General features: G+C 35.4%; 1 long non-coding RNA gene and 1 pseudogene across 1 annotated transcript; both read left to right on the forward strand.

Annotated features, from left to right (window-relative positions):
* The first annotated feature begins 1961 nt into the window (after positions 1-1961).
* LOC138329128 (uncharacterized) lies at positions 1962-25792 on the forward strand. The gene is made up of 3 exons (XR_011209407.1): positions 1962-2102; positions 24080-24172; positions 25013-25792. It is a non-coding gene; the product is annotated as an uncharacterized lncRNA (long non-coding RNA).
* LOC138329127 (uncharacterized protein KIAA1958-like) lies at positions 4942-10014 on the forward strand (annotated as a pseudogene).
* Positions 25793-26822: the final 1030 nt, after the last annotated feature.

Below are 26822 nucleotides of genomic sequence, written 5' to 3' on the forward strand. Positions count from 1 at the left end.
TGTACATTCACCATTTCATGATGGCTCTTCAGGAGTAGAAATGTTTATTTTTCAAAGAACAAATTAATGACGTCACAAATAGCGTGACGTCACAAGGTACACACGTTTACATAACAATAATATGAAGTTGCGCCATTTTCTATTATGGCCTATTGAGAGTTGGTTTTAATATTTTTATAAGTTGATTTTCTTTGTTTTCCAACAAAACAGAGTCTGAAGAATGCAATTGATATAAAGGTATAACATTGAATTGATCACCTGCACAATCATGAACATGCTTATTGACATTCAAATTACGTAGAGAATCCGTTCTTGTTTGTTGCCTATGAACAGTCATACGTGTTCTAAGTTCATTACTAGTTTGGCCGATGTAAAAATCACCACAACGAGAACAAATTATAGCATATATCACACACTTCGATTTGCAGTTCATGTTTGCTTTTACAGTAAAATGCAAGCCATTTTTAAAAACATATGTACTACATTCAATAATAATTGGACATGTACCACATCTAGGTATCTTACATTTCGACACCACGGGGTCAGCAATAGATTTATTGAACCTGGAACTTGTCAACATTTGTTTTAAATTTTTAGGTTGTCTTCTACTTTGCAAAATTGTATGGTTTTCAAAAATCTTTCTCATACGATCACTACTTTGCATTAACTCATTACATTTATTTTTAATCACAGGAAAAATATTGAAATTTCTTGGATTGAAAGTAGAAACAAAAGGAATCAAAGCCGTATTAACTTTATGTTCGTGTATGCGGGATGTAAAAGGTCCCTTTTCAATTGCCTTTCTAATACCATGCTCTATTACCTCAACAGGATAACATATATATATATTATTAACTTTGAATATCCCGATTTTCAACTGATTAGTCACATACGATATCACCATTAACGAAATGTTTGTTGGCTTTCTTATGATTACCACAATCGAATTAATTAACAAGAGGTTCAGAGGGCCTGTATCACTCACATTGTTTCTTCAATAAATATCACAAATCTCTTGGAAATGGCAAAGGAAGGTCTGCTCCTCCATTTCAACAATTTTGAATATCCGTCCCATAAGAATGTTGTGGGTGCAATGTGAATGCTACATAATATATAATGCTCAGTTTCTGAGATGAAGCCTTTCATATTGAAATAGCCAGACTGAATCCTTTTGGTCCCACCCTTCAGACCTCTGGGCGTCAGCCCCACCATTTGTATGATTTTAAATCCCACTTTTACTTTTAACATATTTTATGATCAATTCAAAAAGAAAAGAGATCAGGCAAAGGTTATCACAACTTATGAAAGCCTTCTCCTAACACGTAGTGACGAAATAAGACACAATAGACCTAGACAATATTAATGAAAAAATGACATTTCTACATCGATGTCTTAACTTTGTATGTACAATGTTTGTATTTCCGTCGCCAAAATTGTAATAGGCTGGATATTTTTCCTCAGAATTACGTCGTGTATACATTTTTTAAAGGTTGCTGATGTCGTAGTCATTCCACATATGAGAAAAGAATGTATAAAAAATAAGTAAGAGAAAGATGCAAAGAGGTATTATATAAGTTTATAATTAATTATATAAGATCCGCTCATAGGCTGATTAACGTGGATAACTGATGGTGGGTAGAGTGAAAATTACAGGAAATACAATGTATAACTTTAAATTCTTATTTGTGCTAAGCCCAGTGGTACAGCTTTTGCCCGAGATCATTATCTTAGATTCAAAGATTTGTTTTTGTATAGATAAAAACGCAAGATATCGCTTCTAGGTTTTTTTTTTCTTCATTTTCATAGATGCATTATTTTCGCTTCTATTGACGTGTCAGTTGTGACACAGTCTTTGGATATAACAAGCCCCTGTGGTCTCGGTCACGTACTATATCATTAGCTATGCACGGACTCGCGCACGTGCTCCAAACAGGTAGAAGTCGTGCTCGTCGAGTGTTGTATTAAAATGGTAATATCTTCAGTAACAATTCCAATCAAACAAAGGAGCTACGCTGTATACATACGATAATAGATTGTTACATGTAGCTTCATTTGGTACTAAAGTGGTGGCTGGGATCAAGTGTTGATGTACATGCACACAGGTATGTGGATTTGGAGATATTATTCTTTACATGTTTATGTACATTTAATTTGTTGATAGAGTCAAACCGTAAGTCGTATTGATCATTGGTTCGATATTTATAAAGGTAAAGGTTCTGTTGATGATCCCAGTAACTACAGACCTATTGCTATTACTTCCTGTCTAAGTAAACTATTAGAAAAAAAAGTTTTTTAATATGTATTTAACTTTGTAACGAAACATCATATCATAAGTGAGAATCAGTATGGGTTTCAACGTAGGGACTCTACTGTCAATCAACTTATTTCTATTAATGATGTAATTTTATTAGATTAGTCTTTTGCGATATTAGTAAGGCTTTTGATAGGGTATGGCACAAAGGACTTCTTTATAAACTTGAAAAAATATGATATTTCTGGCAATCTTTATAAATGGTTTGAGAGCTATTTATCTGACAGGAAACAACGAGTTATCTTTGAAGGTTATGTGTCCAATTTTAAATCCATTTCTGCTGATGTTCCCCAAGGCTCTGTTCTTGGTCCTTTCCTTTTTCTTCTTTTTATTAATGACATCACTCATGAAATTAATACTAATGTAAAACTTTTTGCTGACGATACATCACTTTATGTTATAGTTAATGAAGATGTTATTATCCCAGCTAATGATCTCAACGATGACTTAGAATCCATTTATAATTCGGCAAAACTCTGGAAAATTCATTTTAATCCACAAAAAAACTGTTGCTTTATCTGTTTCAAGGAAAAAGAGATACATCCACCACTTATTTTTAATAACCAAATAATTAATGAACATGTTTTCCACAAACATCTTGTGTTATTTTTAATTCAAATGGAAGCTGGGGTGATCACATTAAATATATATATGATACTTCTTGTAAAAGACTAAATATCCTGCGCATGCTTAAACACAAAATTGACAGGAAATCGTTGGAATCTTTGTATCTCTCTTTCATCCGTCCCATCTTAGAATATGCCTCTTCCGTATGGGATAACTGTAATATTGGTGACGAAAAACTTCTTGAATCTGTCCAAATTGAAGCAATAAAAATTATTACTGGCCTCAGAAGTGGAACGTCTCATCAAATTTTATATTATGAATCTGGGTTTGAAAAATTAAAAGATAGACGTAACAGACATAAACTCATTTTAATGTACAAAATAATTAATCACCTAACAGGTGACTACAATGTATCTATATCACATTATTGAACCCTACATTAATATTAATGTTAATCACCGACTTCGCGCTAATAGATTCATTAATATTCCTCCATCCAGAACATGCACCTGTGACCGTAGTTTCTTTCCCGATACAAAGCGCCTATGGAATAATCTTGACCACTCTATTACCTCTTCCCCTTCTCTTAGTACTTTTAAAAAGAATTTAGATAAAACTAAACACACTCTAATAGTAATACTGTTATCTTCACCTCCTGTAATCCAAGGAAACTTAATATGATACTATGTCAATTACGTAATAATGCGAGCAATCTAAACTATCATACACTGTATCTCTTCTAAACTATTGACATCTGGTGATATCCAATTAACTGTTGACGAAAATCAATTCATCCTTTCTAATGTGAATAATTACATCTCTGCCACTAACAGATTCAATTAATCCTAGCTATCCTGTTAAACTTGTTATTTAGTTATATACTTACTATAAATATACTTATTTATGAATATAGTATGCTAATCTTCTTGATATAATTTTAATCTTATATCATTAATCCATGAATCTGAGTAAAGTTACACTATGTGTGTAAGTGTGTGTATGCGTGAGAGTGTGTGTATGTGTGAGAGAGAGAGAGAGAGAGGGGTATATGTATGGGATTGTTTGCATGTATATATTTCCATTCTACTTTTAGTTCCCGTTTGATCTATGTTAAACCAGATGGGCAATATCACGCTATGAACTCCAATCTGGTCAAGCGTATGAATATTTAACGTTTCCGCCGCGTCACGGACAGTGTATACAATATATACAATCGGGCACTTTCCGTAAAGGAGAAAATTATAGAATGCCCGAGGAGTTCCGATTGACAATATATACTTACGCCTAAACATAACGGTCAAATAATTTAAAAAGTGGTTTTAAAGTTGTGTGGTCTATGAAATCTAATAGTGTTATCATGTTTACAAAATAGCATGTATTAAAAAATATCATCGCATAATTTTCATTTGTTCGCTTGTTTCAAACCGTTTTTTGTTGAACTATATTCAGAAGCTGATGATATGGCTGTTCTGTTTATTAAACTTGGTGACGTCAACACTAGCGAAAGCGGGAAAATTCAAAGGATATACATGTATAGTGTTGAATTTTAATAATTGTAGTGGAAATATAAGTAATAAACTGTTACCAGATTGGACATACAGTTGATATGAAGCCCATCCGTCCGAAAGATAAATATTCATGGCGCCCTTAAATAGGCATGCCTGTTTTGGTTCGATATCCATAAATGTACATTATCGCACCTCGGACAGAAATGTGCCCAAATGATTGGCGGAGAGCCGTCACGTGGTGACCCCCTAACACTTTATAGGGGGTCAGTATATTTTGTTATTGTGCAATATGGCGGCCAATGCTTGCCGCTTCAAAAACATAACCCGTCTCCTCAGTATAATTATGCAATTCTAATACTCTCTGACTGCCGCGATCGCCCAATGGTAGACGGGGTTTTAATTTTTGTGTAACAGTTGTCTCCCTTACCCCAGTAAATCGTCAATATATTCAACGAACTGTAGTAGCCGGCGATGACGTCAGTCTTACGTAAATGTAAAAAAAATGACGTTGTGTTGACACGCGATGACGTCATGTATGCGTATTTGTAATGAAAGTGCGAAGTGTTTTTGACGCTGACTGTCTAAGGAAGCATGGAGCGATTTGGACGGACGTCTAATGACGACTTAAACAAGAAAAGACTAGAGTCTCAGGCAACAAAAACGCTGTGTGCAAACAAGGCTTCAGCCAAAATTCTAAAAGATTATCTTCAGGGAAAAAAACAAGACATCAATTTCGAGGAATTTAGTGAACAAAGACTGGATGAATGTCTTTCGCATTTTTATGTCGATGCTCGAAAAGCGGACGGTACACATTACAAAGGAACAACTTTGGAAGCGACATGGAATCAATAGGTATTTAAAATCGCCGCCATTCAACAAATCCTTCGACATAACAAAGGATGCAAATTTCAGAATGTCTATGTCCTGTTTAAAGGCAGCCAAGTCCGAGATCAAACAAATGGGGAAGGGAAGTATTCAGCATTACAACGCCATTTCGGCTGACGATCGACGTGCATTGTACGTACAGTCTATGCAAATGAATCCATCTACCCCCTCAGGATTATACGATGAAGTTCAATTTGACATCAGACTGTATTTTTGTCGAAGAGGTGCAGAGAATATGCACGGGATGACTAAAGACACATTCACTGTGAAATGTGACTCTGAAAGTGGACTTAAATACGTAGAGAAGTCTATAGACGAATTATCAAAAAACCATCGGGAAAATGATAAAGAAATAACTTCGGGACTAATGCCAGAATCTCCAGGTACGTTTGCATATTTTTGTAAATGTCTGATTTGTTAATTACTGGCAGCTTTTTATGATTAGAAATATCTATAATTGTACTACCTACACAATACTAACTCAACTAAATAGCATTGTTGCACGTAAAGTCTCAATTACAGATATAATTTAGGAACACTTTATCCGCAGATCATCCTCATAGTGAAATTGGAGGCAGCTCAGTGGAAAACATTTGACCAATCACAGGCTAGCAAAGATTTCCTTTGAAGACTACAGAGAGAGCGACGCCTAACATCTAAGCCACACAGTCAATCACAGTGTACCGTTATACGGCTCTTTTGATGTACATCAAATGACTAAATTACCTGTTCTATTCTGTTGCCTCCAGTTTTACTATGAGATAGTCCAGGGGTGTAGAGATCGAAAGTGATCGGAACCCCTGGAGTATCGAGGATGTCCGCAGATCTACTGTACTGATTCATTTTGATTTTATTTTTCAAGGATCCCTCTACTGTCCAGTTGCATCCTTTGAGAAGTATATCACTAAACTTCATCCAGATTGTGACAGGTAAGTTCATGGGAAATCTGTTAACTTACACCCCCTCCAACTCCAAAAAAATATTATTTTGATATCTGTTTTCGTTATTTTGCTCAAAATGAAAAAAAAAAAAAAAAAAACATTTAAACATTACAAAAAATAAGACATTATGATTTTTATATGTTATAGATTATGGCAGCGTCCAAGAGAATCATTCTCAGACAATGACACCACTTGGTTTTACAACAAAGGTGTAGGAGAGAAAAAGCTGAAATCGTTCATGAGCGATCTGAGTGTTTCCTGCAGACTTAGTCAAGTATATACAAATCACTCGATCCGTGCCACGGGAGCAACGATTTTATCCAAATCCAAGTTTGGGGCAGCACAGATAATGTCAGTTACCGGACACAAATCAGTGCATTCCTTGTCTGTGTATCAAAGGGTTGATAAAGAAGAAAAAGTTCAAATGGGTCAGTCAATATCTGCTTCTGTTCAACCAGCCGGACAACTTGCTCTGCCCCCTGTCCCTAGACAGAGTGTGCTCCCAACTACGTAGATCTGTCCCAATGCAACCGGTACCACTGTAGTACAACTAGTACGGCACGATGTTTTGATCCGTTTCCGGTATCGCTTCGGCGACATGAAGACCACGGTACTGTGCTTTGTATCACTAATTTGCTGGCGTTACGGATGATTCGTGGTATGTAGTGATTGCTGAAGAGTATGATAAGTTTCAACCAAACCAAAAAATATGTTATTTTCTGTTTTTTTTATATTTCAAAAAATGCATTTGAATATCACACATGACAGAAAACACAGCTAGATTTTTCGTTCAGTTTCGATTTGCAGTCTTATTTTGAGGTATAGATTTACTGTGATTCAATATGGGAAATCTTTAGACTTTCCCGTTTCCATTGGTATATAATTTGTCTACAATAATGTTAAAAATACTTATGAAATTCAACAATTTGTGTTCGATATCAAACTAATGTCGCAAGTTACGGTTTCGAATTTCAATAGTGTACGGTTGAGACACAAGTTAAAATCAAAAGTGAGTGTACGGTTTGGATTTCTTTCTTTCAGATAATGACATGAAAATGGACCAATTTGTGTACTATAATTAGAACTAAATTCATTAAACATAATATTTAACGTGTACGCGGTTAGACGACTTAGGAAAGCTTCAAGTAAAGTAAGTAATGCTATCTTAATTTTGTAGTAGACTAGAAATGGGTATTCATACAGTAACCTTGTTCATGTCATATTTTTGCATACATCGGTTATTGTAATTTAAAGGCCCAATATCCGCATCTTTCTTATTTTTTTCATGATTTAGGAGAATGTTGAAAAAAAATCCTGTTGTAAATCATGCAGAGAGAGGACTAAATCAAAGTCAAGATGAGCGATTATGATTCGGAATACTTTGATAAAAATCTTAAACATCGCTAGGTGGGTCCCACTTAGTCAAACAAGCCGAAGTTAGCCGACATTGTAACGTCGTTGCCGAGAACGTCATGTGACTACCGTTACTACGTAACGTCTGTCCGAACTCTTCCGAAAACGGGTCATGAACTTTCCGACTTCCGTTCGGTAATAATCGTAACTTCTATAGCGACCAGTTTAAAATGAAGGCATGTTTACATGTATCGACTTTCAGCAACTGCTGTACTAAAGTTATTAAAAAATCATTACAAATATTCTTTAATATATCTTAATTTCAACTACATCTACAAATACTAACAATATCGGAGTCGAATTTAACTTGAAATTTTGTTGATAGTTACGTATAGTGTGGCTTTAAAAAAAAAAAGCATATCAAATAGCACGCACAAGGACTTAAATATACTTTTAAATACTTGGTGCGAATTAGCACAGCATAATAGAAATATATACAGCATATGACTGTGTTTCAACTTATATCCGCACCATGATAGATATGCGAGAACAACCAATTTATGTCACACACCAATGCATGTCAAAATATGACAACGAATGCTTTATTACACTAGTGATACATGCAAAAACACTACACGGGCAAAATCACTAGCTCGTTCCAGTTATAATAAAACGCGTTCGTATATGTCTGTATAGAGTAAGAATACTATTTGATAAACAGTTAATGATTTTGGGGGAAATACTTGGTTCGATTTCTTCTTGTGTGTTGTCATGAACAACCGATTAAACAATGACAGTATCTGACTACCGATAAACCAAATATACAAAGATATATATACTTCTTCAATTTTAAGAATACATTTTTGTACATTGATATTATTCAATGAATTCTCACATGTAGATTTTGGTGTGCTAATTATTTCTTCAGAGTTCAAGAGGTCACAAAAACACTGAGTTTAAGTCAATGTAATTGCCAATGTTAATATTGAGAATTATCATACATTGGGTTTCATAGCCATACATAGGTACTGTACATGTGTACAGTGACAATATGAATATCGGCTATTAACGGGCACGAAATTCAATCTGATAACAAGTTTCATAATTCAAAAGTGTTCAAAAGTAAAAACTCTTTAATCCCACATCAAAGGATTTGAGAGACCTATAGGCATTGTAATGATGGGCATAAACACGGTAAATTACTAATAGTATATATGCATTGGTCAGTGTGACCGAGTGGACAGCGGCAAACTATTATTTTAAAGGTGAACTGGACAAATGTAATTAATGCCACAGCTAGGGATCTGAAAATTATTTACTGTTTATATATTTATGTACATTAATTATAATGTAATCGTGGACCCACAAGAGTACCCAAAGACTATTTTAGACGTTTTAGGGGTCTAAATAAAAAAAATCGGTAAACATCCTATTCTACATTGTACTATGTGTGTTTAATGTAGAATAGGATTTTTACTGATTTTTTTATCTACGTCCCTAAAACGTCTAAAAAAGTCTATGGGCACTCTGGCGGGTCCATATTTATATAAACTGTAACTAATTCTCAGATCCATGTGCTTAATACGTTACGGTTGGATCCTATTACGCATGGAAATGCCATCATATAAATAATACCAAACCGTTGCAATCTCAAACTCCAAACCGTACACTTTTTCGCAATATCATCGATCAAAACCGTTGCGCAAAGACTGACACAACGATGTAAACAATGGGTCAAACACTCTTTATTCTTCATCAAATATAGCAAAGCGCATATCAGATTGATACATATGAATCTAATAATTTGTTTCTCAGTCATATTTTGTGAATATCTTGGATAATAAGCAAGATTCAGATGAAAACTTGAATTTTTTGCTAGAAACTCGCATCAAGCTGTATGTTAGTGTCACAATTGTATGATAAATAGGAGTACTTTGCGTGAAATCACGATCTTAATACAAGGTAGGATATTTAATTAACACTTGAGCTGAATATCGGTCTGTAACACCGTGTGCAATGTATTTAAACTCTACAAGTTGGAACCTACCTGCTCGGTACTCGTATATCGAAGCGATACCGGAAACTGATCAAAACATCGTTGCCGTACTAGTTGCACTACAGTGGGTACTGCCATCTACAGCTGCGCTACCGCCTATATACCACCTGTAGGTATGGAAGTTGATACCCCTCGGCAAAATGAGGCTTCGGTACCCTATCTAGAAGGCATCGATATTCAAGACCTCTTTAAAGACTTTGGACCTATGACAAACAACTCTCTGCAGCTGCAACGCACCGACCGTCCTCAAATGTTTAATAATTGCCAAGTCACAATTATTCAGCATCTTACAATTAACAAGTAAAAGTAGACACAGAAATCGAAAAAAAAAACCACTCTGTAGTGCAGCCTAAACTGGATTTAACTGCATATCATTAATAATAGATTTCAAATGGACGAAGTGAGTCTGAAATGATGATATACAAATAAACATGTAGACATATTTGTGTTAAGGTCAAGGTACCAAACAAGTTATATGTCATTTCACTTAGTGTTATGCAATAAAGTTGTTGGAACAATCTCGGGTATTCTTTAGTACTTTGTTTGACTATATATTTAATTTTATATTTTCATGTAAAGGTCCTCGATGCGATAAATTCGTTATATAGTCAGATTTCAGATTTCAGATTTTATTTCACTCTCAGACATACAAGTATGTAACAGGAGGTCACTATACATAATATAAACATACAACTATATTGGGCCCATAGCGCAACAGTGCATTACAATATGTATTAGTGATGTACATGCTCAATCAATAGTTTTTCAATTTTCTTCAAAAACTTACATATATTTGTCAGAACAGTAATGTTACATATAGTAAACAGGCCTTTCATTTTGATAACACTATGGTTTCTATAATAGTAACTTGGTATATACATTTCTCGTAAACGTTTCACCATTTCATTACTGCATTGAAACAAATAATGATATTCGTTTCCAATATCAGTAAAACATAGATTACAAGTTCTATTTACTTCAGGGGTCCCAGTCCATCTTCCAGTTTCTATAGGTAAGTGCATGTTCGAGGTTCTGAATTTTATGATGATTTGTCTATCTATTGGCTTTAGTTTCACAAGATACTTTTCAAATTCAAAATTGCTTTTAAAAATAGAATAAGTACGACCTCTTGGTGAATTCTCTATATCATTAAACCATTTTTGTACAAATTGATCTTGTAATCTTTGTTTTACGATAGATTTCAAATATTCTCTATTATATGTACATACATTCTGGAAGTCCCATATATAATTCAAACCAGTTTCTTCAGTTACCGACCCCCTATAAAGGCATAGAGGGTCAGTAAGATTTATAGGGGGCGAGGGTATACTTCATTCTGGGTTATATGGATAGATATACAGATATGCTGTATGACATGGAGTTACCTAAGTATTAATTCTAAAATGAGCATGAACATTATGTGGATACACGGGAGTACCAGAGTCTATGGTGGCTACATAATCGTTTTAGGGGTCTAGATAAAAAAACGATACAATTCATATTCTACATGGTACTATATACGACCTCTAAAATGTCTAAAAATGGTCTTAGGGCACTCTGGTGGGGCCATGATTTTATAATCTGTAACTAATTCTCAGATCCCTGTGAAATATATGTAAGTAGACTTACAAACTACGAGCGTAAAGTAGTGGGATGATCACTGTTCAGTAGTCGATATGTGCACTTGCACGATTATGCTGGTCACATGACAGAAAGGAAGAAGATCATTGGTTCATATTTCCAATTTCAATTCAAATCTCTGCCCATTTCTCAGAGATACTCTTGCCCATACGCACGCATTTTGCATCGATCCGAGATATGGAGTCTTTCACCGCTGTTTTCATCGCCATGGAATTGATTTTCCATTGCTTACGCAATGCTATTGTCCGTGGTAAGGTATGTAACCTAAGTTTTTATTTTCTGAACAAGAAAATCATGGAATTAGCCAGTTCTTACTACTGATATAGCTTTCTCCAATAACATGACATAGTTATATTTTAAAGTAAAAACGAGTGTCCTTAAACTATATTAAGACGTTCATTAGGGATACGGGGCCATTTTGGGGTCTAAATAAGTTGAATTTGAGGTAACTCTTTGCTCCAGTCGAAACAATACTTAGTAAACATGGACAGACGATTTAATCAGATTAATTGGTAGCATGTTTGGATGAAGGGCTTAAACCTGCCTATGTTATTAGGCCTTTTTTTCTTAATTTTTTTTTGCCTTATTTATTAATTAGGCAAAACAAATTAAAAAGGCTTAATAATATATAGACAGGTTTAGCGGACTAACCTTCACCTTCATCGAAGGTCACAACAGTAAAACAGACAAATCATCTTTTAGTAATTTCCCTGTCAGCAATAGTACCTCTATAGACGCCACATTTCTGAAAACGACGTGCGGTGAAAATGGTATCAGTTCGTTTCGGTAACAAGCTTAAGTCGTTTCGGTCACATAGCCTGAAGTTGTTTCGGTACGTTGTACGGTCGTTTTGGGACACATAGAAAAGTCGTTTCGGTACTTTTATGTAAAAAATAAAACACACGGTGGATTTCAATTAGATCTACAAACTGTTTTTCAAAATTGTGGTTCGCAGGGGAACCTCCTGAAATTACTACACGTTAGTAACTTACTATATGGGTAGTAAACGAATCCCATTCATAAATCACACTTTTCTTAGATCTGACTACAATTAAGGGGGGGGGGGGTAACTCGCACAGGATTTTTCTCTTCCATATATGGTAATTTAGTCGACCAGCTGATAATCCTTACACTATTAAAATAAGGACAACTTTTGAATTCCAAATTCCTCCTTTCCTCGACTTAATGTTAAATCACTACCGGTTTCTTCTTTTTAACGATATCTCTTTAATTTCCTAATATGTTAAATTCAACTTGTACAATGTACTTACAGTGTATACATGTACATTTTGTATGCCATCACTTGTGTAATGTTGACTGAAGAAGGCTTCATGAGTTAAAATGACTTGTGCCGAATCCATTTTTACTATCTGAAGACAATAAACTACAGTGTATATGAATGTAAGCTAACCTTTATATCTACATAATTATCCCTTAGTGCACTAGTAGTGCACAATATTTAAACTACAGGTAAACTTACTAGTGGACACAAAAAACATACAGGTAATGGTCGGCTACCTGTGATTCTCACCTTTGAATTTCTGGTAGTTACATGAAGTCTAGAGTCTAGATTGTATTTGGTTAATTGCTCAGGACAAAACCAGAGAGAGTGTTGATAATTACCTCTATTAAGAAGCTACCTACTGTTATCATATACTGAAGACTCTATCTGTGAAATGAATAATTATATCTAGGGAAAGTTCTCAAAAATAAATTCAATTAATGAAATAAATAAATGAACAATTAAGTCGTATTTTTAAACTTTTCATTTCTTTAATAAAGTTTTCTTATCAGTATGATTTCATTAATTTAGCTTTGATACATTTATTCAGCAAATGTTTGGTACTGTATATCATTCCACATTGGTTAAATACCGTAAATCAGGGTTTCGAAGGTGTCTTGGTTAAATACCGTAAATCAGGGTTTCGAACGTGTCTTGGTTAAATACCGTAAATCAGGGTTTCGAACGTGTCTTGGTTAAATACCGTAAATCAGGGTTTCGAACGTGTCTTGGTTAAATACCGTAAATCGGGGTTTCGAACGTGTCTTGGTATGGGAAGGTGACAATGACAAAGATTTTATTCTCGTAAACATACAAACAGTAGTGTAGAGAATATATAAACAGGACATATACATGTAAACAGCATTAACAATGAAATAGTGCAGTACATATTACACATCTACTAGAATATACATATAGAATATACTGGTTATATTAATGAACTGAATTAAGTCTGTCTTGTATAATAATTATAAATTTTGTAAGTGAAATAAGTTCATTGTTAACTAATTAATTAAATAGAGTATCAAATTTAAAAGTATTTGGTCTTTCATAATAGTATCTAGACATAAATTTCTTTCTATTGGATTTTAAGTGATCGTCAGTACAGTTGAATAAATAATGGAACTCATCTCCAATTTCGTTTAAGTTACACATGCTACAAAATCGTTGTTGTCTTGGTATATTAATCCATCTGCCACATTCAACTTTTTTTCAACAATATATAAAATTACTTTTGAGGGCATGGAAAATAACTTTTTTCAAACAATGTGAACTAGTGAATTCCCTTCTCTCGAAAACATTAACAAGATTACATTCTTCAAAAATACTTTTAATACACTTTAACCACTGTGTATTATAATTATTAGTAATCTGGAACAGTTTATCATTAAGCTTGTTATGTGATGATTCTATCATCCTTGCCCAATAGCCAATCATGCGAACTTTAATACTGATAGATAATGGGAATCTACCAAGTTCCCCGTATACCATGAAGTTGGGTGTTGATGTTTTCAACTTAATAATATGTTTACAAAATTTAAGGTGGAGACGTTCTAAAAGTTTATAATCACAAAATCCCCAAACCTCACAACCGTATAATATAACAGGTTTTATAGCTTTATCAAAAATATCTAAATTACAATCAATAGATAGATTATGACTCCTACATTTAGCAATGGCACCATACATCGCTTTTATACCCTTTTCATATAATTTCTTAACATTAAACTGCGTGAAGCCATTTTTGGTGAAATAAACACCAAGATATTTGGAATCTTTCACAATTTCCACGTTGTTACCATTAAAAGTGAACCTTATATCCCGAGATAGATTCCCGCTACCAAAAACCATAACTTTCGTCTTATCGATGTTAACTTTAAGGTGCCATAGCTTGGAATAATTATAAAATACATTTAAGTTGCTTTTGTAAATCTTCAGCAGAGTCTGCTAGTAATATAGTATCGTCAGCATACAGTAAGATATACAATTTAAGGTAAACTTGTAATTCATTCTCAAGTTTCCCAGATAAAAGCTGACAAGCCTTTACAATCATGTGATTTTCAAAAGTCTTCTAAATCGTTTAAAAATATTGAAAATCAAAATTGGGATAAGTTTTCTCCTTGTCTCACTCCAGAGTTACAATTAAATATGTTAGAAACTGATTCACCTTTAACGACATTAGCTTTAATGTCATTATACATATTTAATATTACATTAAAACACTTTCCATTTATACCAATTGATATTAATTTGTTCCATAATCCTAATCTCCAGACACTGTCAAAAGCTTTTTCGAAATCTATAAAAGCACAATACATACGTTGTTTAAATTGCTTTGACAGCTCAATTAAAGAATATAAGGAAAATATGTGATCTAAGGTAGAGTATTGCTTTCGAAATCTGCTTGGTTTTCAAGTATAAATTCAATGCTATTGGCATAGTTATTTAGTCTTTCATTAATGATAGTAGTAAATTGTGTCAAACCTATCCCCTTTATTTTTATATACAGGTATAATATTTCCCATAAGCCACGACTTTGGAATGATACCAGTGTCAAATATGTAGTTAAAAACTTTTACATATACGGGAATCATAATATCAATTGTACATTTAATATATTCATTACAAACTAAGTCCTCACCAACAGCTTTATTGCTTCTTAATTTGCTGACACAATTAAGTATTTCAGATGCTGATATTTGTTGATTCAAGATATCATGAGCACCTAGGTTCGACAACAATTGATAGTACATGGTCAATATCACCTTCAACATTATTATTAAAATATGTACCAAAAAAGTTGAATAATTCATTGATGCTTGCCTTACACGATTTATTTGTGGAATTACCTTGATTTAATATTTTCCAATATTCTTTTGGGTTTCTAGATCTTAGATTATTTAACTTGGTTTTTATATTCTTCTTATGTGAAGTCACAGCAGATTTCAGTGTATTACGATAACTTCGTTCCTTATCATATAAATTTTCTTTGAGCGCAATATCACCATATCTTTTGTTTAATCTCTTGGCTTTTCTGTAGTTCTGTCTAACAGATTTACATTCAGTTGTAAACCAAGGTTTTTGAAACTTCTGATACTTCTTAACAGGTTGGTTTATACCAAATGCATGTTTGGCAGCATCGACGAAGATTTCACACATTATATTTACAGTTTCATCACGTGAATTTAAATTATCAGTTTCGCTATTACACATAGCGTCTACGATATTATCGGTATAGGGAAACCTTTCGGAAACATAATCAACAAATAATCCTTTACCAGCATCATTCCACTTTTTAGGTTTCAACAATGAAGAATGGTGTCTCTCCCCGATCTCGCTTGTATCAGAAATATTACATTTTTTAATAAACATAAGTAAATCGGACAGTGTACATCTGACAACAATGTAGAGAATTCGTTAATCAAGAACTCATTTACTAACTTTAAAAAGTCAAAATTACTTATACAATATTCCACAACACTTTTGTTTTTACAAGTTAACTTACCGACTCCACCATCGTCTCCCATTCGACCGTTCAAAATAAAAACATTGCAATTATTACACATGTTAGCAAATGTTTACCATAATTATTACACACTTTATCCTCAGAGCTTCTCATCTGAGATACTTGAATTTCTTCAAATTTGTGAATATCAGAGTGGTTAAAAAGTACATCCGATACTTCAACAAAATCAGGTTGTTCTGCAGTTCTACTATTAAAATCACCAAGCAGACATATATACTTAAAATCTCAACTTAGATTCAAAAATTCATTCTCAATTTCCTCAAAACAATCGATTGAAGAATAATTAGAATTAGCTGGGGGAAAGCAAATAATACGCTGCCTTGGCAATTAAGTACAGAACTATTCATTTTAATCCATAAAGTATGTTTAGAATCTGTTTTCAGGTAAGTAATGTGTTTAGCATATTCATTTTTTACATAAATAATTATTCCACCAGATTTTTTAGTAGATAATGACTTTCTGTGCTTACAATATACCGTGTACCCATCAATATCTATAGAGTCTGCCTCATCAGTTTTTGACTCAGTGATACAAATCATATCGTACTTCAGTATGTAATCAATAAACTCTGGACATTTAAGTTTACCTACAAGACCATTTACATTTACACAAATAATTTTAAACGAGACATTTAAGGACGGTTCTTCCTCCGCGGGATCCTAGACGGTTTTAACTAAGTTTCCTCGTCAGTCGGGACTGTAGAGGAGCTCCCTCCTCTTCGAGGATTGCATGACGTCCGAGTGTTAAATCTGTTACTACCCGAGGAAAATCTACCGCACTTAGCAGGGGGAGTGACTCTGGATTTACCAAATCCCTGTCCCACTGATCGTGAATCCGCACGTTCTGGAGTCCCGTTATCATGAGGCCTATCAAAGGATCTAACGGCACTACTATATCTTCTGCTAGTGTCGTCCTTTGGTCTAGCACCAGTAGAGTTAACTTCGTTGACAGTTATATGTCCATTCGGTGCTTCTCTAGGTTTATCTTCCGTTACAACATCCTCCGTGTATAAATGACCGTCTACAATAAGTTTATCTCGAACTAGTTTCACTCGGTGGCCTCCGCGCCGTAGTTCTTTGAGTTTGGGATACAACACCCTCAGCTTTTCCTCGATTTCTGTTGGGAATTGCTCGTTAATATAGAAGGTGGTACCACTAAGTTTCCACGAGTTTCCCAGTACATACAAAACCTGGCCACTAGACCTCTATGTGTCGATGTTTCCCTCTGATGAATTTGCCAAACCTATGGACATTTCCCAGCTCCGCCCGTGAAAGTGTAATTTGGTACATATGCGAAGCAAATATGGCGTCGAAATCTCCGCTTCGAGTGTCAACAGTGACTGGGAAATCACTCGTGCCTCTTTTATGCTTCATGCAACACTCTTATATATATATACGTTGTATGTTGCGTTTCGGTGACAAAATGATTGCAGTTTCTAAAAATGTAACATACAAAATGTATAATTACTGTCATCACTTTAACAAAAATCTATCGAAGAAACAGCACCTGGGCATGGCACAGGACTTTGGCTGAATGTGAAATTGTAGTCCGTTAGAACAGCCGTATGATAGACAGAATCCTGTAAATTAACATATCAAACAACGTTTACCCTGTTTCCACTGTGAAAAATGGCTGAATTTACAGTACTGATCATTTTATTTCGGTGTACGTTATCATTGGTATGCCTAGTCGTGGACACCACCAGTTTTGGTATGATGAATTTTAGTGTTTGACTACTAAACTCGTATTTCCTATTATTTTACTCACATGTTATTTACCAAGAACTAATTCTGTTATTATAACAGATGCAAATGGGTAAGATAAACTAGTTTTTGTCCAATAAACAATGAACCTAGCTGTTTGGAATTGTCTGCTACAGCACTATCCCGTCTCTGTGCACGTGAAGGCTGACTTATATACCTGTGTCATGCTTGAGTGCATACCCCCGACCACAGGGCCTCGTTCCTTATTGAGGACATATATATGAGATAGGTGGCGTCTATTTACATAACATTACATATAAAATGTTACGAGGCCCTGTGTCTCGACCGAGATTGAATAGTTTTTTGTTGGTTTCACTTACACAAGGGTCCCGATAACTTGAACTTACAGCATAGCTCCTTTGTTTGATTGGGGTTATTTACACAATTAAAGGATTGTTATATAGATTGCATTTATTGGAGATATAAATGCAATCTGGGTGGCATAAAAATAGAATAGCGCTCATTATGGATATTTATCTGCCACCCAGATTGCATTCATATCTCCAATAAATGCAATATAACCATCCTTTAATTTTGATATTTACATTTTATTTTCTAATTCAAAGCAAACAGTGCCTGGACATGGCACAGGACTTTGTTTGGCTGAATGTGAAATTTTAGTTAGTTAGAACAGCCGTATGATAGACAGAATCATGTAAAATAACCTATCAAACAATGTTTACCCTGTTTCCACTGTGAGAAATGACTGAATTCACAGTACGAGCGTTTTATTTCGGTGTACGCAATCATTGGATTGAACAAATGTCTTGCAAATGAAGAAACCTTGCGTGTCCCAGTCGAAGTTGCATGCGTATGGCACATCACCAAATGTTGAACAAGTGTGGAAAAAATATATTTGGAAAGTGGTATAGGATAGGTAGCACCCAGATAATCTGCTTAAATTAAATTCCATATGTGATATAATATATATATATATGTGATGTAGATATTTTAGAGTGTGCAACAATGTTTTTGTGACAAAAATTCTATAATGGGCTAAATATCAAATTTATTAGTGAGCCCTTTTTGTCGGGTATTCTCAAGAAAAATCCATAATAAAAGGTAAAATTGCTCGAAACGCAAAAAACAAAACCCCAAAAACCCAACTCAAACAAACAAACAAAACAAAAAAACAGATATGTTCTTTGCCAACTGCAACACCATAAATTATGATTTTCCGTTCACATCATCACCGAAACTGAATTAAATATTTCAATTAAAAAAAAACTTTTTTTTTTTTTATCATTATTATTTAAATATGCGCACTTAGACCTGTACATCCGTTCAGTGTGAAAATAGAAATGTCCGAGGTGGAGCAGGAAAATTGTGTCGTCTTTAACTGATATAGTAGGCCGGGTATGTAGATTCGTTAGCGGGAAAATTGACATTGTAGTTGAATGAACCAATTTGGTTAAAAAACTTATAAAAAATCTTTAAAATGTCTGGATAATTGAAAGTAAACTGAATAGCTATTGAAAAACACTGAAATTTTGTTATCTTTTCAATTTTTTATAGGGACTATTTTTTATCACATTGGACTTGGCTGTTGAGGTTAAATGGCTAAGCGGGGAATTCAAATGTTCACTTGCATTTAAGTTATGATTTTTAGCGTGATTTCTTCAATAGATTTTTGTTTAAGTTAGGACAATAATTATATGTTGCATTTTTAGAAACTCAATCATTTTGTCATCATATCTCTAATGTTTGCACTTAAGTCCGATTTGCCTGGAATCGGTTTCAATATGTAGTTCAAATCAGATTCCAAATTTTTAAAGTGAAAAATACCATAATGATGAGTAAAAACCAAATTTTGTGACTTTCAAATTTTCTAAAAATCATTAAGAGTTATCTCCCTTTATTCACTGGTCAGCAGGGATCCGTTATTGGTCCAAGTTCATTTTTGTTGTATTTTTTAAGTTGTAGATCATACTGTTACTAGTGACATAAAACTAATTTGAGGTCAATTTTTAGGCAACTTTTGCAGAACAAGAGTCAAGATGGCTGCCAAGGCATGCAGTTGGTCAAAATTGAACAAAAAGGAACTTGCCTGAGAACACAAACCTAATACAATAATAGACATTATTGTGCCTAATATATTAACTTTAAATGATGCGACTTTTCAAAAAGCATTTTTCTTCTGAGAAATAAAATACAATGTCACATCATTATTCAGGGGAGGTTACTCTTGTCAAATGAGGCTCTGTGGAGATTGGGTGAACTTTATGTGACAGCACCCGTCACAATTAGATCTTGTTATTATTATTCTTTTAAATTCTTCTTCTTCTTCTGGTTCTTCTTTTTCCTTCGCAAATTTGTCCGACCATTTTATCGAAAACTATAAGTCGGATTACCATGACATTTTACGAGGTTATATCTGGTGACCTGCAGATCTGTCGACTAGTTTCATTTTTTCCGACTAGAATCCAAGGTGGCCGCCACAGCCTATCATTGTTCAGATTTGAACTGCTTATAGATATTTGACCACTGGTCCGATTTGCCTGGAATCAGTTTCAACATGTAGTTTAATCAGATTCTCAATTTTTAAAGTGAAAAAGGCCACAAATTATGAATATAAAAAAAAAAAAATACTACCTTGTTCTTTGAGTTCAGCAGGGAACCATTTTAGGTCCACTTTTTTTGTTGTGTTTTTTTTTCTGATATAAATGATATTGTTCTGCAAAATAAAATGTATTTATCGGTAAAACAATTTTATGTCATCATTCAGGGGAGGTCACTCCTTGTCAAATTAGGCTCTGTGGAGATAGGAGGAACTTTTTGTGACATATCACCCGTCACAATTAGATCTTGTTGAATTGTGTTTCAATATTAATCTTCGCACAGAGCATGTGAAAATGAGTCATTATCAGAAATGTTCCAAATCCAATATAAAGAAAACTGAAAAACTCACCTCCATAAATGGATAACTTTAATTCAGAAACTTAGGGAATGATCATTGTAGATATCAAAAATATTTAAAGATATGCTCCACCGCTGACATATGGTATTTTTTCACTATCAAAAACAGGAGAAGACAATTTAGTATTTTTCTTCAGTTACAAAAGTTACTAACTTTACACCATCACCACCATTGAAATGTTTGAGTTTCTAATTTTATTTTAAATTAAAAATACAATTGTATAAAAAAATAATTGATTGCATCCCGAAAAAAATCCGTGGCACTATATCCTCTACTGAATGAAGTACTGATTGCCCATGCACCAAAGGCAAAATAAATTATTTTATATTATTTTTCATGTTAATTAGACAAATATATACATGATTAAACACCAATTATTGTTCAAATGATGAATATAATTTATGCTCTGTCGGCGATGGAGCATCTTTAAAAGAATATTGGTAATTATTGATAAGCTCCTAATTAGTTACTAAGACAGAAACATATATTTAGATCACATGTCAAGGTCAAATGTCCATGGTGTTACCATACTTAAATACCATAATATCCTGTTTTAAAATCATTACATTTTAAACTAAGTCAAAGTAATAGTTCATGTTTAATCATATTCCTTTAATATGCATACTCTCTAATCAGTTGACCAATAATATATCTCACCAGTCAACATACTGTACTTTTATAGCATACAGGTACTTATTGTATAAAATGATTCTTAAACAATTTTTTTAAGATTTTATTTTTTTCTTTCAATAATTTGAAACTTTTTTAGGACTTATGACCGGTTTTGTACTTTGGTCTAAGTTGTTCAATTGGCGATTGGCTTCCAAGATGTAGTCATCCCGGTTTTGTACTACAATTGCTCCTCCTATCAAGGATACCAAGGATTTTCTCAACAGGATTCGCGAACTGGGCAAGATACCACCAAACAGTTACCTAGTCACGGCTGACGTTTCATCACTATACACTTCCATCCCACACTGCGATGGCATACTAGCGGTCAAAGAAGCACTTAACAACAACAATCAAAGGAATCCCCCAACCTGGATTCTTTTACGCTTTCTACACTTCATTCTCAGCAAGAATTGCTTCAAATTTAACGAAAAATTTTACCTACAAAAACAAGGCACCAGCATGGGAACCATATGTGCTCCTAATTATGCCATCCTCTTCATGGATCATCTTGAAAAGAGATTCTTGCAACAAAAAATCTTCAAACATCTCCTATGGTGGCGGTACATCGACGATGTTTTTCTGATATGGACTTTCTCTCGCGAGGCGCTTGCCGATTTCATGGAAAGTCTAAACCATTTCCATCCAACAATTAAGTTCACATACGAGATGGATACACACCAAATCCACTTTTTGGACACGACCGTTATTAAGGAGGAGGATGGCACCCTACGCACAACTCTCTACACCAAACCCACAGATGTACATCTGTATTTACACTTCACATCAGCCCACCCGAAACACCAGATTAAGAACATACCTTTCGGACAATTTCAAAGAGTACGTCGTATCTGCACTCTTAAAGAGGACTTTGAAAAACATGGAAAGTCAATTTTTGCATTTTTCCGTGACCGAGGTTACCCTCGTGCACTATTGGACACAGCCTTTCAAAAAGCCAGAGAAACAGAACGAGACCAACTTTTAGCCTAATCCACAACCTTGACACAGAAGTTTGTTCCATTCATAACCAAATATGAACCAGGCCTCGTACATTTGAAACAAGTACTACGAGACCATGAAGGGATTCTCCAGAAAAACAGAAGCGGATCGCCAAACCCAAACAAACATCTCACAACTGGTCACGTACAAAAGACCGCAAAGTCTCTAGGACATCCTTGTTAGAGCAGATGTGGCGACTACTAAACCGGTCCTAGGCAGTCAACCTTGTCATAAACCATGCCGACTATGTCCCCATATGCTAACGTGTAAGGAAGCTACCAGTAACACCAACGGGAAGAAAATTAAAATACGCGGCAGCATCAATTGCAACACTAAATGTGCCATCTATTTAATACAGTGCCGTAGATGCAGAATGCAATACGTGGGCCAAACTTCCAACAGCATCAGGGAACGTTTCAACGCACATTTTGCAGATATCAGACAGGGAAACAAATTCAAACCAGTATCACGTCACTTTACCACTGGAGATCACAGCCCAAATGACATCACCATTAAGGGTCTAACACAAACGGAAACCAACATCAACATCAGGCTCCGTACCGAGGAATTTTACATTGCTTTTTTAGACACCACAGAACCTTCTGGTCTAAACATTTGAAATTAACAATATACGCTAATATGTAACTTGTCTTCCATGTACAAGGTTTTATCGATAGGACATAATATCCGTGCCTACACGCACAACAGGATTCGTCCTTTATTTCATATTGATATGAACTGACAATTTTATTAGAATGTCATCTTTAGTGGCTCCTTCGCATAGCCACTTTGTTTATCTCTTCACTATTGTATTATTTTTTTCTATGTTTCTACACAAAATTAATCACATTAGTTAGCTTATATCTCTTAGATAAACCTTCTGGTCTTTTTCAGTACTTAGGGGTATTTTTATAAAATGATTATGGACTAATATTTAGAATTTATCTAATTGTACTATTCTATTATATATAACTGTTTACCAGTACATCTAGATCATTGCCTAGATTTTGTGTACTCTCTATGACGTCAACAATTTCTGTTGTTTACGCGCGTATCCATGACGTCACAACTGATTGATTGTTGTTCTGAAGACGACTCGCCTAGAGTCGAAACATGTCAACAACTATCCACTTCCTTGGATACGACACTGTCATAACTGGGGGAATGTCTCAGAAGTAATTTTTGAAAAAAAGAATTCATTGGTTTTTTTTAATTAATTGCCAAACAGTTTCGGCTTATTCCACGTTGTGATATAGCAGTGCGCTCTGGCCCTAAACCAGACATCTATCTGTCATAATGTCTAAGTCTGGTTCAGGGCCAGAGTATCTCGGGCTACACCAGACATCTATCTGTCATAATGTCTAAGTCTCAGGTGTCAGGGCAAGAGTATCTCGGGCTACTATGTATATGATTGATAGTGATATTCTACCCTCTGGATCACAAAATATAATGCATTATAATGTAAACATGTAAAATATGACCCTAGGGTAGATTATCCCCAACTTCTCCATTCACTTAGTCTTCTTTAACTGATATCAATCAATCTTATCCACATGAACATACCTGATCAATTTGTTCGATCAGATTCTTGCTTAAATAATTGCAGAATATTGTGTGTTGTTTATTTGTTTACTGAACTTCTGTTGCTCTTGTTCTTGTAGGCTGTGTCCTTCCATGGCTTTAGCCTGGTGAGCCGAGCAGCAACATCGCTTGCTGTTGCGGTTAGCCAACGTCTGTCTCTGTCGGAGGCCGTGGTAAGATGTTACATTTTAACGCTTCAAGTGTAGAATACGTTATTCTCTACTGTGAAAAAAGTTCTCTCTGAGCTGTAATATTGTAGCTCGAAAGACTTCTAGACAGATAATGGTGTCATCTTAAAGCATATATGTGGTCAGGCTTGGTATACATACATGTACATTACCATATACAGTTTTCCAGTAGTGCAATTGGAAGACCAATACAATTAAAATACATGCATGTCTTTATTACATGTATCACTCCATTTTATAAGGATCTGGCAACATTTCATTAGGGGTCACGTTCTGGTAACCATTCGAATTGTCTAGTCAAATTGCTGCTTCAAGAATCTGGGAAGTGAATTTTCTCTTGCTATGTAATGGAGTGATTATAAGGATCTGTATTTTAATTAGATTTATTTGACACCAATCTGATATTGTTGTAAAGTAAGCAATCAGTTGGATTCATGTTTAAAATATAACGCAATTTTCATGTTTGGTGAATTTATTTGGAGTCAGGTTTTCTCAGAAATTGTCATAATATATATGTACTGTAAAAATAACGCCAATCGAGATACGATAGAAATGATACCCTTTCATATACACTACCACTACTGTATGGATACATGACACAAAATATCTGTATTGTTATACAATGGGATATGCAAATAAATAAAAATTACATTTTTTGCCTTCCCTATCCTTCATGTCTACATAATCAAATAGTGATTTCAGTAACCATGTGTACATAAACATATCTGATCATTCCTTAGGCCAGATTCTCACTTGAATATCTATCGAATATTGTGTATTATGCACCTTTATTTGTTTACTGAAATGCAGCTTGTGTTCTTGCAGGTTGTGTACTTCACCGCTTCGTTTGACTGCAGAGGAGAGGATAGCCCTAGCCTTGCAGACGATGAGCCAGCTGTACCACCCGCTCCCGCCCCTGTGTCTGTCCGAAGATCTGGCCGTGTGAGGAGGGCACCAGCCTGGCACAAGGATTACGTCATGTGATGTCAATATCAAATGTACTGTAATATCCTTGTAAAGTCCATGGACTGTTGTTGCTTGAGGATGTGGTAACCCTTCAATAATCGTCCCAACCCCGATCCCTCACCCAAAAATGTACTCTCTTTGACTGAAACACATGCAGTGATACAACTATGAGGTTGTTTAAGGTATACATTATATCTGTAAGGTTTTGAGCGATTATCCAGAAACTTGAAACTTGACAGGCATACTCGTTGGAGTGTGCATAAAGGGTTTTCGAGATAGAAATTTCAAGATGGCTGCCAAGGTCCACTTTTATAAATTGGTAAATGGGGTTTAAAGGGATGCCGATCAGCATGCCCATATTTTCGGATAGATTGGTCACCACGGTGATATACGGAGGCCTCTGATTGGTTGAAATTTATACGTGTACATTGCTGAAAAAAGACGAAAATTGGTACTTAAGGTTTTGAGGGACAATGAACACATGCAGTAATACAACTGTGGTGTTATTTGAGGTACATACATTGTGTATGCAATGGTTCCCATTACAACTTGTGTTCAATGCTATAAGTTTGACTCAACTGAAGTGTACAGAAAGTAGTCAATAGGTTTTTTTTTTTTTTTTGTCCCTGTCCCTAACAATACTCACATTACCCTGCCCATATACCCTAGCACAAACACAGCATGCACTTATCGTTAACATTCTAACCACTACTTTCTACATGTACATTCACAGTTGACGTGTTCAAAAACATTGTAAAGAATTGATTTGTTTAGTTTTATGTCTTATTAACAGCCAAGGTCATTTATGTACATGCCAGGATCAAAGGTGGAAAGAAATCGCTGACCAGAGGTCAGAACCTGGCATCTGCCCCAAAATTGATTGGAACCTAATTAATGGTCATTGGACAATCTTGGCACCAGTGAAATGGGAAAGACATAAATAAAAAGTTTTTCAAATTGGTGACTTTTGCGCCCATCCTTGAAATTCAAAATGTGTTTTTAAGAACACTTGGTTGGGAACATATCAGGATTATTTCAGACATATTTTAGCTTAATTGTATTGATAGAACTTGAGAAGAAGTTCAGAGATTGCTTATAAAATGGTGGTCATTTAAAATATGTTCCATTTGCCCTTCCAACCCCCTGCCTCGCCTCGCCTCGCCCCGCCCCGCCCCACCCCACTTAAGGAAATGTGATATCCTTAGATAATTCCCTGCCCTGCTCCGCCCCGCCCTGCCCCACTTAAGGAAATGTGATATCCTTAAATAATTACCCGACCCACCCCACTTAAGGAAATGTGATATCCTTAATTATCCGCCCCGCCCACCCCACTTAAGGAAATGTGATATCCTTAAATAATTACCCGCCCCGCCCCACTTAAGGAAATGTGATATCCTTAATAATTACTCGCCCCGCCCCACTTAAGGAAATGTGATATCCTTAAATAATTACCTGACCCGCCCCACCCCACTTAAGGAAATGTGATATCCTTAAATAATTACCCCACCTAACCCCACCCCCCCCGCCCCGCCCCGCCCCGCCCCCCCGCCCCGCCCGCCCCGCCCCGCCCGCCCCCCGCCCCCCGCCCCCCCCCGCCCCGCCCCCGCCCCGCCCCGCCCCGCCCCGCCCCGCCCCGCCCCGCCCCGCCCCGCCCCCCCCGCCCCGCCCC

This window comes from Argopecten irradians, chromosome 8 (assembly GCF_041381155.1).
Source record: "Argopecten irradians isolate NY chromosome 8, Ai_NY, whole genome shotgun sequence".
Lineage (NCBI taxonomy): Eukaryota > Metazoa > Mollusca > Bivalvia > Pectinida > Pectinidae > Argopecten > Argopecten irradians.